General features: G+C 34.7%; 5 non-coding genes across 5 annotated transcripts; all 5 read right to left on the bottom strand.

Moving 5' to 3' along the window:
• Positions 1-203: 203 nt before the first annotated feature.
• On the bottom strand, positions 204-277 carry TRNAN-AUU (transfer RNA asparagine (anticodon AUU)). The gene has a single exon. It is a non-coding gene; the product is annotated as a tRNA-Asn (tRNA).
• Positions 278-2,544: 2,267 nt separating this feature from the next.
• On the bottom strand, positions 2,545-2,618 carry TRNAS-ACU (transfer RNA serine (anticodon ACU)). Its single transcript has one exon. It is a non-coding gene; the product is annotated as a tRNA-Ser (tRNA).
• A 1,095-nt stretch (positions 2,619-3,713) lies between these two features.
• On the bottom strand, positions 3,714-3,787 carry TRNAY-AUA (transfer RNA tyrosine (anticodon AUA)). Its single transcript has one exon. It is a non-coding gene; the product is annotated as a tRNA-Tyr (tRNA).
• Positions 3,788-7,224: 3,437 nt separating this feature from the next.
• On the bottom strand, positions 7,225-7,298 carry TRNAS-ACU (transfer RNA serine (anticodon ACU)). Its single transcript has one exon. It is a non-coding gene; the product is annotated as a tRNA-Ser (tRNA).
• Positions 7,299-8,393: 1,095 nt separating this feature from the next.
• Positions 8,394-8,467, bottom strand: TRNAY-AUA (transfer RNA tyrosine (anticodon AUA)). Its single transcript has one exon. It is a non-coding gene; the product is annotated as a tRNA-Tyr (tRNA).
• Between the last annotated feature and the right edge of the window lie 4,268 nt (positions 8,468-12,735).

Genomic DNA, 12,735 nt, shown 5'->3' with positions numbered 1-12,735 from the left:
AATTGGATTTTTTTGCCAGCATATTTCTTTTTCTCTGCAACCCACTGCTAAATTGTGCTTCCTAGCTGTTTTTATAAAATCACTGAATCAAATCTAACTCTGATTACATCAGAGAAGGACAGGTACCCTACACCATAACAGGGGGTTTGAAATTTTGACTTGTCTACTTAAAGATCACCAAAATCTGATCACAAGGTCAATTACGTCCCTGGGTGGGATTGAACCACCAACCTTTTGGTTAATAGCCAAACACACTAACCGATTGCGCCACAGAGACACTTTGCAAAAAGTACATACTGACAAAGGCTAATAAGCATTTATCTAGAACGTTTCCTAGAAAAACTTTAAAAAGTCAATAATCTGGAGAGTTTTTGTAAGATGTTTCTTCCATCAACCAATGAAGAAACACATTGGTACTTTCCCATGATGAGTGAGTGCTTCATGATCTACTGCACTTACATGTGCAGCAGAGTACTGCAATGGAAGCATGCTGGGCCCATAACCCAGAGGTAGGAAGATTGAAACTATCCTCTGCTATATGCATTTTTTTTGTTAATTAAAGTAATCCAAAACTGGGATTGATATTTTGGTTCTTTTATTTTTACTTAAAGTACAATAACTTTTACCATTTTAATTTGTTTTAATAGTATATTGACAGTATTGTTTTCTTTCAAAAATCCACTTAATTTTCTTTACCCTATTATTAAAATGGTAATTGACAAAAACAAACTACATTGTCACCAGAAGAGCAATACAAAATGTACAAGTGATATATTAAAATCATCTTTCCAGCATGAATTTCAATGATGCATTGGGGCAACGATTTTGTTAGCAACATCTTCACCCTTAAATAAAGATTTTCTTAATTCCTTACCTGTGTGCTAATTAGATATCACCTTGTTTTCACATTAAACAGACTTCCACATGAGAAAGCAGCAAGGATGCAGTGGCGTTAATGTTTCCTGGTGTCAACCCGTATTATTTAAGTAGACATTGAAATGAGGATGCATCTTGCTGCCTTTCCAATGAAGCAAATTTAATTTAGTAATAGGTGAAAAACCATCCCTACAAAGGTGTTAATCAGAGACTTGGCTTTGTGGACACTTTTCAGAGAACAAATTTGTTAGCATAAAAATAAAGCCAGAAAATTAAGAGCTGTTTAATCACTCAATTGGATTTTTTTTACCAGCATATTTCTTTTTCTCTGCAACCCACTGCTAAATTGTGCTTCCTAGCTGTTTTTATAAAATCACTGAATCAAATCTAACTCTGATTACATCAGAGAAGGCCAGGTACCCTACACCATAAGAGGGGGTTTGAAATTTTGACTTGTCTACTTAAAGATCACCAAAATCTGATAACAAGGTCAATTACATCCCTGGGTGGGATTGAACCACCAACCTTTTGGTTTATAGCCGTACACACTAACCAATTGCGCCACAGAGACACTTTGCAAAAGTCTATACTGACAAAGGCTAATAAGCATTCATCTAAAACGTTTCCTAGAAAAACTTTAAAAAGTCAATAATCTGGAGAGTTTTTGTAAGATGTTTCTTCCATCAACCAACGAAGAAACACATTGGTACTTTCCCATGATGAGTGAGTGCTTCAGGATCTCTTGCACTTACATGTGCAGCAGAGTACAGCAATGGAAGCATGCTGGGCCCATAACCCAGCGGTAGGCAGATTGAAACTATCCTCTGCAATATGCATTTTTTTTTGTTAATTAAAGTAATCCAAAACTGGGATTGATATTTTGGCTCTTTTATTTTTACTTAAAGTACAATAACTTTTACCATTTAAATTTGTTTTAATAGTATATTGACAGTATAGTTTTCTTTAAAAAATCCACTTAATTTTCTTTACCCTATTAATAAAATGGTAATTGACAAAAACAAACTACATTGTCACCAGAAGAGCAATACAAAATGTACAAGTGATATATTAAAATCATCTTTCCAGCTTGAATTTCAATGATGCATTGGGGCAACGATTTTGTGAGAAACATTTTCACCCTTAAATAAAGATTTTCTTAATCCCTTACCTGTGTGCTAATTAGATATCACCTTGTTTTCACATTAAACAGACTTCTACATGAGACAGCAGCAAGGATGCAGTGGCGGTAATGTTTCCTGGTGTCAACCTGTATTATTTCAGTAGACATTGAAATGAAGATGCATCTTGCTGCCTTTCCAATGAAGCAAGTTTAATTTAGTAATAGGTGAAAAACCATCCCTACAAAGGTGTTAATCAGAGACTTGGCTTTGTGGACACTTTTCAGAGAACAAATTTGTTAGCATAAAAATAAAGCCAGAAAATGAAGAGCTGTTTAAATCACTCAATTGTTTTTTTTTTGCCAGCATATTTCTTTTTCTCTGCAACCCACTGCTAAATTGTGCTTCCTATCTGTTTTTATAAAATCACTGAATCAAATCTAACTCTGATTACATCAGAGAAGGCCAGGTACCCTACACCATAACAGGGAGTTTGAAATTTTGACTTGTCTACTTAAAGATCACCAAAATCTGATAACAATGTCAATTACGTCCCTGGGTGGGATTGAACCACCAACCTTTCGGTTAGTAGCCAGACACACTAACCGATTGCGCCACAGAGACACTTTGTTAAAAGTACATACTGACAAAGGCTAATAAGCATACATCTAGAACGTTTCCTAGAAAAACTTTAAAAAGTCAATAATCTGGAGAGTTTTTGTAAGATGTTTCTTCCATCAACCAACGAAGAAACACATTGGTACTTTCCCATGATGAGTGAGTGCTTCAGGATCTCTTGCACTTACATGTGCAGCAGAGTACTGCAATGGAAGCATGCTGGGCCCATAACCCAGAGGTAGGCAGATTGAAACTATCCTTTGCTATATGCATTTTTTGTTGTTGATTTAAGTAATCAAAACTGGGATTGATATTTTTGCTCTTTTATTTTTACTTAAAGTACAATAACTTTTACCATTTTAATTTGTTTTAATAGTATATTGAAAGTATTGTTTTCTTTTAAAAATCCACTTAATTTTCTTTACCCTATTATTAAAATGGTAATTGACAAAAACAAACTACATTGTCACCAGAAGAGCAATACAAAATGTACAAGTGATATATTAAAATCATCTTTCCAGCTTGAATTTCAATGATGCATTGGGGCAACGATTTTGTGAGAAACATTTTCACCCTTAAATAAAGATTTTCTTAATTCCTTACCTGTGTGCTAATTAGATATCACCTTGTTTTCACATTAAACAGACTTCCACATGAGAAAGCAGCAAGGATGCAGTGGCGTTAATGTTTCCTGGTGTCAACCCGTATTATTTAAGTAGACATTGAAATGAGGATGCATCTTGCTGCCTTTCCAATGAAGCAAATTTAATTTAGTAATAGGTGAAAAACCATCCCTACAAAGGTGTTAATCAGAGACTTGGCTTTGTGGACACTTTTCAGAGAACAAATTTGTTAGCATAAAAATAAAGCCAGAAAATTAAGAGCTGTTTAATCACTCAATTGGATTTTTTTACCAGCATATTTCTTTTTCTCTGCAACCCACTGCTAAATTGTGCTTCCTAGCTGTTTTTATAAAATCACTGAATCAAATCTAACTTTGATTACATCAGAGAAGGCCAGGTACCCTACACCATAAGAGGGGGTTTGAAATTTTGACTTGTCTACTTAAAGATCACCAAAATCTGATAACAAGGTCAATTACGTCCCTGGGTGGGATTGAACCACCAACCTTTTGGTTTATAGCCGTACACACTAACCAATTGCGCCACAGAGACACTTTGCAAAAGTCTATACTGACAAAGGCTAATAAGCATTCATCTAAAACGTTTCCTAGAAAAACTTTAAAAAGTCAATAATCTGGAGAGTTTTTGTAAGATGTTTCTTCCATCAACCAACGAAGAAACACATTGGTACTTTCCCATGATGAGTGAGTGCTTCAGGATCTCTTGCACTTACATGTGCAGCAGAGTACAGCAATGGAAGCATGCTGGGCCCATAACCCAGCGGTAGGCAGATTGAAACTATCCTCTGCTATATGCATTTTTTTTTGTTAATTAAAGTAATCCAAAACTGGGATTGATATTTTGGCTCTTTTATTTTTACTTAAAGTACAATAACTTTTACCATTTAAATTTGTTTTAATAGTATATTGACAGTATAGTTTTCTTTAAAAAATCCACTTAATTTTCTTTACCCTATTAATAAAATGGTAATTGACAAAAACAAACTACATTGTCACCAGAAGAGCAATACAAAATGTACAAGTGATATATTAAAATCATCTTTCCAGCTTGAATTTCAATGATGCATTGGGGCAACGATTTTGTGAGAAACATTTTCACCCTTAAATAAAGATTTTCTTAATCCCTTACCTGTGTGCTAATTAGATATCACCTTGTTTTCACATTAAACAGACTTCTACATGAGAAAGCAGCAAGGATGCAGTGGCGGTAATGTTTCCTGGTGTCAACCTGTATTATTTCAGTAGACATTGAAATGAAGATGCATCTTGCTGCCTTTCCAATGAAGCAAGTTTAATTTAGTAATAGGTGAAAAACCATCCCTACAAAGGTGTTAATCAGAGACTTGGCTTTGTGGACACTTTTCAGAGAACAAATTTGTTAGCATAAAAATAAAGCCAGAAAATGAAGAGCTGTTTAAATCACTCAATTGGTTTTTTTTTGCCAGCATATTTCTTTTTCTCTGCAACCCACTGCTAAATTGTGCTTCCTATCTGTTTTTATAAAATCACTGAATCAAATCTAACTCTGATTACATCAGAGAAGGCCAGGTACCCTACACCATAACAGGGAGTTTGAAATTTTGACTTGTCTACTTAAAGATCACCAAAATCTGATAACAATGTCAATTACGTCCCTGGTTGGGATTGAACCACCAACCTTTCGGTTAGTAGCCAGACACACTAACCGATTGCGCCACAGAGACACTTTGTAAAAAGTACATACTGACAAAGGCTAATAAGCATACATCTAGAACGTTTCCTAGAAAAACTTTAAAAAGTCAATAATCTGGAGAGTTTTTGTAAGATGTTTCTTCCATCAATCAACGAAGAAACACATTGGTACTTTCCCATGATGAGTGAGTGCTTCAGGATCTCTTGCACTTACATGTGCAGCAGAGTACTGCAAAGGAAGCATGCTGGGCCCATAACCCAGAGGTAGGCAGATTGAAACTATCCTTTGCTATATGCATTTTTTGTTGTTGATTTAAGTAATCAAAACTGGGATTGATATTTTTGCTCTTTTATTTTTACTTAAAGTACAATAACTTTTACCATTTTAATTTGTTTTAATAGTATATTGAAAGTATTGTTTTCTTTTAAAAATCCACTTAATTTTCTTTACCCTATTATTAAAATGGTAATTGACAAAAACAAACTACATTGTCACCAGAAGAGCAATACAAAATGTACAAGTGATATATTAAAATCATCTTTCCAGCTTGAATTTCAATGATGCATTGGGGCAACGATTTTGTGAGAAACATTTTCACCCTTAAATAAAGATTTTCTTAATTCCTTACCTGTGTGCTAATTAGATATCACCTTGTTTTCACATTAAACAGACTTCCACATGAGAAAGCAGCAAGGATGCAGTGGCGTTAATGTTTCCTGGTGTCAACCTGTATTATTTCAGTAGACATTGAAATGAGGATGCATCTTGCTGCCTTTCCAATGAAGCAAGTTTAATTTAGTAATAGGTGAAAAACCGTCCTTACAAAGGTGTTAATCAGAGACTTGGCTTTGTGGACACTTTTCAGAGAACAAATTTGTTAGCATAAAAATAAAGCCAAAAAATGAAGAGCTGTTTAATCACTCAATTGGATTTTTTTGCCAGCATATTTCTTTTTCTCTGCAACCCACTGCTAAATTGTGCTTCCTAGCTGTTTTTAGAAAATCACTGAATCAAATCTAACTCTGATTACATCAGAGAAGGCCAGGTACCCTACACCATAAGAGGGGGTTTGAAATTTTGACTTGTCTACTTAAAGATCACCAAAATCTGATAACAAGGTCAATTACGTCCCTGGGTGGGATTGAACCACCAACCTTTTGGTTAATAGCCGTGCACACTAACTGATTGCGCCACAGTGACACTTTGCAAAAGTCCAAACTGACAAAGGCTAATAAGCATTCATCTAAAACGTTTCCTAGAAAAACTTTAAAAAGTCAATAATCTGGAGAGTTTTTGTAAGATGTTTCTTCCATCAACCAACGAAGAAACACATTGGTACTTTCCCATGATGAGTGAGTGCTTCATGATCTCTTGCACTTACATGTGCAGCAGAGTACAGCAATGGAAGCATGCTGGGCCCATAACCCAGCGGTAGGCAGATTGAAACTATCCTCTACTATATGCATTTTTTTTTGTTAATTAAAGTAATCCAAAACTGGGATTGATATTTTGGCTCTTTTATTTTTACTTAAAGTACAATAACTTTTACCATTTTAATTTGTTTTAATAGTATATTGACAGTATTGTTTTCTTTCAAAAATCCACTTCATTTTCTTTACCCTATTATTAAAATGGTAATTGACAAAAACAAACTACATTGTCACCAGAAGAGCAATACAAAATGTACAAGTGATATATTAAAATCATCTTTCCAGCTTGAATTTCAATGATGCATTGGGGCAACGATTTTGTGAGAAACATCTTCACCCTTAAATAAAGATTTTCTTAATTCCTTACCTGTGTGCTAATTAGATATCACCTTGTTTTCACATTAAACAGACTTCCACATGAGAAAGCAGCAAGGACACAGTGGCGTTAATGTTTCCTGGTGTCATTCTGTATTATTTCAGTACACATTGAAATGAGGATGTATCTTGCTGCCTTTCCAATGAAGCAAGTTTAATTTAGTAATAGGTGAAAAACCATCCCTACAAAGGTGTTAATCAGAGACTTGGCTTTGTGGACACTTTTCAAAGAACAAATTTGTTAGCATAAAAATAAAGCCAGAAAATGAAGAGCTGTTTAAATCACTCAATTGGTTTTTTTTTGCCAGCATATTTCTTTTTCTCTGCAACCCACTGCTAAATTGTGCTTCCTATCTGTTTTTATAAAATCACTGAATCAAATCTAACTCTGATTACATCAGAGAAGGCCAGGTACCCTACACCATAACAGGGAGTTTGAAATTTTGACTTGTCTACTTAAAGATCACCAAAATCTGATAACAATGTCAATTACGTCCCTGGGTGGGATTGAACCACCAACCTTTCGGTTAGTAGCCAGACACACTAACCGATTGCGCCACAGAGACACTTTGTTAAAAGTACATACTGACAAAGGCTAATAAGCATACATCTAGAACGTTTCCTAGAAAAACTTTAAAAAGTCAATAATCTGGAGAGTTTTTGTAAGATGTTTCTTCCATCAACCAACGAAGAAACACATTGGTACTTTCCCATGATGAGTGAGTGCTTCAGGATCTCTTGCACTTACATGTGCAGCAGAGTACTGCAATGGAAGCATGCTGGGCCCATAACCCAGAGGTAGGCAGATTGAAACTATCCTTTGCTATATGCATTTTTTGTTGTTGATTTAAGTAATCAAAACTGGGATTGATATTTTTGCTCTTTTATTTTTACTTAAAGTACAATAACTTTTACCATTTTAATTTGTTTTAATAGTATATTGAAAGTATTGTTTTCTTTTAAAAATCCACTTAATTTTCTTTACCCTATTATTAAAATGGTAATTGACAAAAACAAACTACATTGTCACCAGAAGAGCAATACAAAATGTACAAGTGATATATTAAAATCATCTTTCCAGCTTGAATTTCAATGATGCATTGGGGCAACGATTTTGTGAGAAACATTTTCACCCTTAAATAAAGATTTTCTTAATTCCTTACCTGTGTGCTAATTAGATATCACCTTGTTTTCACATTAAACAGACTTCCACATGAGAAAGCAGCAAGGATGCAGTGGCGTTAATGTTTCCTGGTGTCAACCCGTATTATTTAAGTAGACATTGAAATGAGGATGCATCTTGCTGCCTTTCCAATGAAGCAAATTTAATTTAGTAATAGGTGAAAAACCATCCCTACAAAGGTGTTAATCAGAGACTTGGCTTTGTGGACACTTTTCAGAGAACAAATTTGTTAGCATAAAAATAAAGCCAGAAAATTAAGAGCTGTTTAATCACTCAATTGGATTTTTTTACCAGCATATTTCTTTTTCTCTGCAACCCACTGCTAAATTGTGCTTCCTAGCTGTTTTTATAAAATCACTGAATCAAATCTAACTTTGATTACATCAGAGAAGGCCAGGTACCCTACACCATAAGAGGGGGTTTGAAATTTTGACTTGTCTACTTAAAGATCACCAAAATCTGATAACAAGGTCAATTACGTCCCTGGGTGGGATTGAACCACCAACCTTTTGGTTTATAGCCGTACACACTAACCAATTGCGCCACAGAGACACTTTGCAAAAGTCTATACTGACAAAGGCTAATAAGCATTCATCTAAAACGTTTCCTAGAAAAACTTTAAAAAGTCAATAATCTGGAGAGTTTTTGTAAGATGTTTCTTCCATCAACCAACGAAGAAACACATTGGTACTTTCCCATGATGAGTGAGTGCTTCAGGATCTCTTGCACTTACATGTGCAGCAGAGTACAGCAATGGAAGCATGCTGGGCCCATAACCCAGCGGTAGGCAGATTGAAACTATCCTCTGCTATATGCATTTTTTTTTGTTAATTAAAGTAATCCAAAACTGGGATTGATATTTTGGCTCTTTTATTTTTACTTAAAGTACAATAACTTTTACCATTTAAATTTGTTTTAATAGTATATTGACAGTATAGTTTTCTTTAAAAAATCCACTTAATTTTCTTTACCCTATTAATAAAATGGTAATTGACAAAAACAAACTACATTGTCACCAGAAGAGCAATACAAAATGTACAAGTGATATATTAAAATCATCTTTCCAGCTTGAATTTCAATGATGCATTGGGGCAACGATTTTGTGAGAAACATTTTCACCCTTAAATAAAGATTTTCTTAATCCCTTACCTGTGTGCTAATTAGATATCACCTTGTTTTCACATTAAACAGACTTCTACATGAGAAAGCAGCAAGGATGCAGTGGCGGTAATGTTTCCTGGTGTCAACCTGTATTATTTCAGTAGACATTGAAATGAAGATGCATCTTGCTGCCTTTCCAATGAAGCAAGTTTAATTTAGTAATAGGTGAAAAACCATCCCTACAAAGGTGTTAATCAGAGACTTGGCTTTGTGGACACTTTTCAGAGAACAAATTTGTTAGCATAAAAATAAAGCCAGAAAATGAAGAGCTGTTTAAATCACTCAATTGGTTTTTTTTTGCCAGCATATTTCTTTTTCTCTGCAACCCACTGCTAAATTGTGCTTCCTATCTGTTTTTATAAAATCACTGAATCAAATCTAACTCTGATTACATCAGAGAAGGCCAGGTACCCTACACCATAACAGGGAGTTTGAAATTTTGACTTGTCTACTTAAAGATCACCAAAATCTGATAACAATGTCAATTACGTCCCTGGTTGGGATTGAACCACCAACCTTTCGGTTAGTAGCCAGACACACTAACCGATTGCGCCACAGAGACACTTTGTAAAAAGTACATACTGACAAAGGCTAATAAGCATACATCTAGAACGTTTCCTAGAAAAACTTTAAAAAGTCAATAATCTGGAGAGTTTTTGTAAGATGTTTCTTCCATCAATCAACGAAGAAACACATTGGTACTTTCCCATGATGAGTGAGTGCTTCAGGATCTCTTGCACTTACATGTGCAGCAGAGTACTGCAAAGGAAGCATGCTGGGCCCATAACCCAGAGGTAGGCAGATTGAAACTATCCTTTGCTATATGCATTTTTTGTTGTTGATTTAAGTAATCAAAACTGGGATTGATATTTTTGCTCTTTTATTTTTACTTAAAGTACAATAACTTTTACCATTTTAATTTGTTTTAATAGTATATTGAAAGTATTGTTTTCTTTTAAAAATCCACTTAATTTTCTTTACCCTATTATTAAAATGGTAATTGACAAAAACAAACTACATTGTCACCAGAAGAGCAATACAAAATGTACAAGTGATATATTAAAATCATCTTTCCAGCTTGAATTTCAATGATGCATTGGGGCAACGATTTTGTGAGAAACATTTTCACCCTTAAATAAAGATTTTCTTAATTCCTTACCTGTGTGCTAATTAGATATCACCTTGTTTTCACATTAAACAGACTTCCACATGAGAAAGCAGCAAGGATGCAGTGGCGTTAATGTTTCCTGGTGTCAACCTGTATTATTTCAGTAGACATTGAAATGAGGATGCATCTTGCTGCCTTTCCAATGAAGCAAGTTTAATTTAGTAATAGGTGAAAAACCGTCCTTACAAAGGTGTTAATCAGAGACTTGGCTTTGTGGACACTTTTCAGAGAACAAATTTGTTAGCATAAAAATAAAGCCAAAAAATGAAGAGCTGTTTAATCACTCAATTGGATTTTTTTGCCAGCATATTTCTTTTTCTCTGCAACCCACTGCTAAATTGTGCTTCCTAGCTGTTTTTAGAAAATCACTGAATCAAATCTAACTCTGATTACATCAGAGAAGGCCAGGTACCCTACACCATAAGAGGGGGTTTGAAATTTTGACTTGTCTACTTAAAGATCACCAAAATCTGATAACAAGGTCAATTACGTCCCTGGGTGGGATTGAACCACCAACCTTTTGGTTAATAGCCGTGCACACTAACTGATTGCGCCACAGTGACACTTTGCAAAAGTCCAAACTGACAAAGGCTAATAAGCATTCATCTAAAACGTTTCCTAGAAAAACTTTAAAAAGTCAATAATCTGGAGAGTTTTTGTAAGATGTTTCTTCCATCAACCAACGAAGAAACACATTGGTACTTTCCCATGATGAGTGAGTGCTTCATGATCTCTTGCACTTACATGTGCAGCAGAGTACAGCAATGGAAGCATGCTGGGCCCATAACCCAGCGGTAGGCAGATTGAAACTATCCTCTACTATATGCATTTTTTTTTGTTAATTAAAGTAATCCAAAACTGGGATTGATATTTTGGCTCTTTTATTTTTACTTAAAGTACAATAACTTTTACCATTTTAATTTGTTTTAATAGTATATTGACAGTATTGTTTTCTTTCAAAAATCCACTTCATTTTCTTTACCCTATTATTAAAATGGTAATTGACAAAAACAAACTACATTGTCACCAGAAGAGCAATACAAAATGTACAAGTGATATATTAAAATCATCTTTCCAGCTTGAATTTCAATGATGCATTGGGGCAACGATTTTGTGAGAAACATCTTCACCCTTAAATAAAGATTTTCTTAATTCCTTACCTGTGTGCTAATTAGATATCACCTTGTTTTCACATTAAACAGACTTCCACATGAGAAAGCAGCAAGGACACAGTGGCGTTAATGTTTCCTGGTGTCATTCTGTATTATTTCAGTACACATTGAAATGAGGATGTATCTTGCTGCCTTTCCAATGAAGCAAGTTTAATTTAGTAATAGGTGAAAAACCATCCCTACAAAGGTGTTAATCAGAGACTTGGCTTTGTGGACACTTTTCAAAGAACAAATTTGTTAGCATAAAAATAAAGCCAGAAAATGAAGAGCTGTTTAATCACTCAATTGGATTTTTTTTGCCAGCATATTTCTTTTTCTCTGCAACCCACTGCTAAAGTGTGCTTCCTAGCTGTTTTTATAAAATCACTGAATCAAATCTAACTCTGATTACATCAGAGAAGGCCAGGTACCCTACACCATAACACGGGGTTTGAAATTTTGACTTGTCTACTTAAAGATCACCAAAATCTGATAACAAGGTCAATTACGTCCCTGGTTGGAATTGAACCACCAACCTTTTGGTTAGTAGCCGGACACACTAACCGATTGCGCTACAGAGACACTTTGCAAAAAGTACATACTGACAAAGTCTAATAAGCATACATCTAGAACGTTTCCTAGAAAAACTTTAAAAAGTCAATAATCTGGAGAGTTTTTGTAAGATGTTTCTTCCATCAACCAACGAAGAAACACATTGGTACTTTCCCATGATGACTGAGTGCTTCAGGATCTCTTGCACTTACATGTGCAGCAGAGTACTGCAATGGAAGCATGCTGGGCCCATAACCCAGAGGTAGGCAGATTGAAACTATCCTTTGCTATATGCATTTTTTTTTGTTAATTTAAGTAATCAAAACTGGGATTGATATTTTTGCTCTTTTATTTTTACTTAAAGTACAATAACTTTTACCATTTTAATTTGTTTTAATAGTATATTGACAGTATAGTTTTCTTTAAAAAATCCACTTAATTTTCTTTACCCTATTATTAAAAGGGTAATTGACAAAAACAAACTACATTGTCACCAGAAGAGCAATACAAAATGTACAAGTGATATATTAAAATCATCTTTCCTGCTTGAATTTCAATGATGCATTGGGGCAACGATTTTGTGAGAAACATCTTCACCCTTAAATAAAGATTTTCTTAATTCCTTACCTGTGTGCTAATTAGATATCACCTTGTTTTCACATTAAACAGACTTCTTCATGAGAAAGCAGCAAGGATGCAGTGGCGTTAATGTTTCCTGGTGTCAACCTGTATTATTTCTGTAGACATTGAAATGAGGATGCATCTTGCTGCCTTTCCAATGAAGCAAG

Source organism: Pseudophryne corroboree, chromosome 8, assembly GCF_028390025.1.
Source record: "Pseudophryne corroboree isolate aPseCor3 chromosome 8, aPseCor3.hap2, whole genome shotgun sequence".
NCBI classification, from domain to species: domain Eukaryota; kingdom Metazoa; phylum Chordata; class Amphibia; order Anura; family Myobatrachidae; genus Pseudophryne; species Pseudophryne corroboree.
The sequence above is the reverse complement of the archived record's forward strand: the minus strand, read 5'-3'. Positions and strand labels throughout refer to the sequence as shown.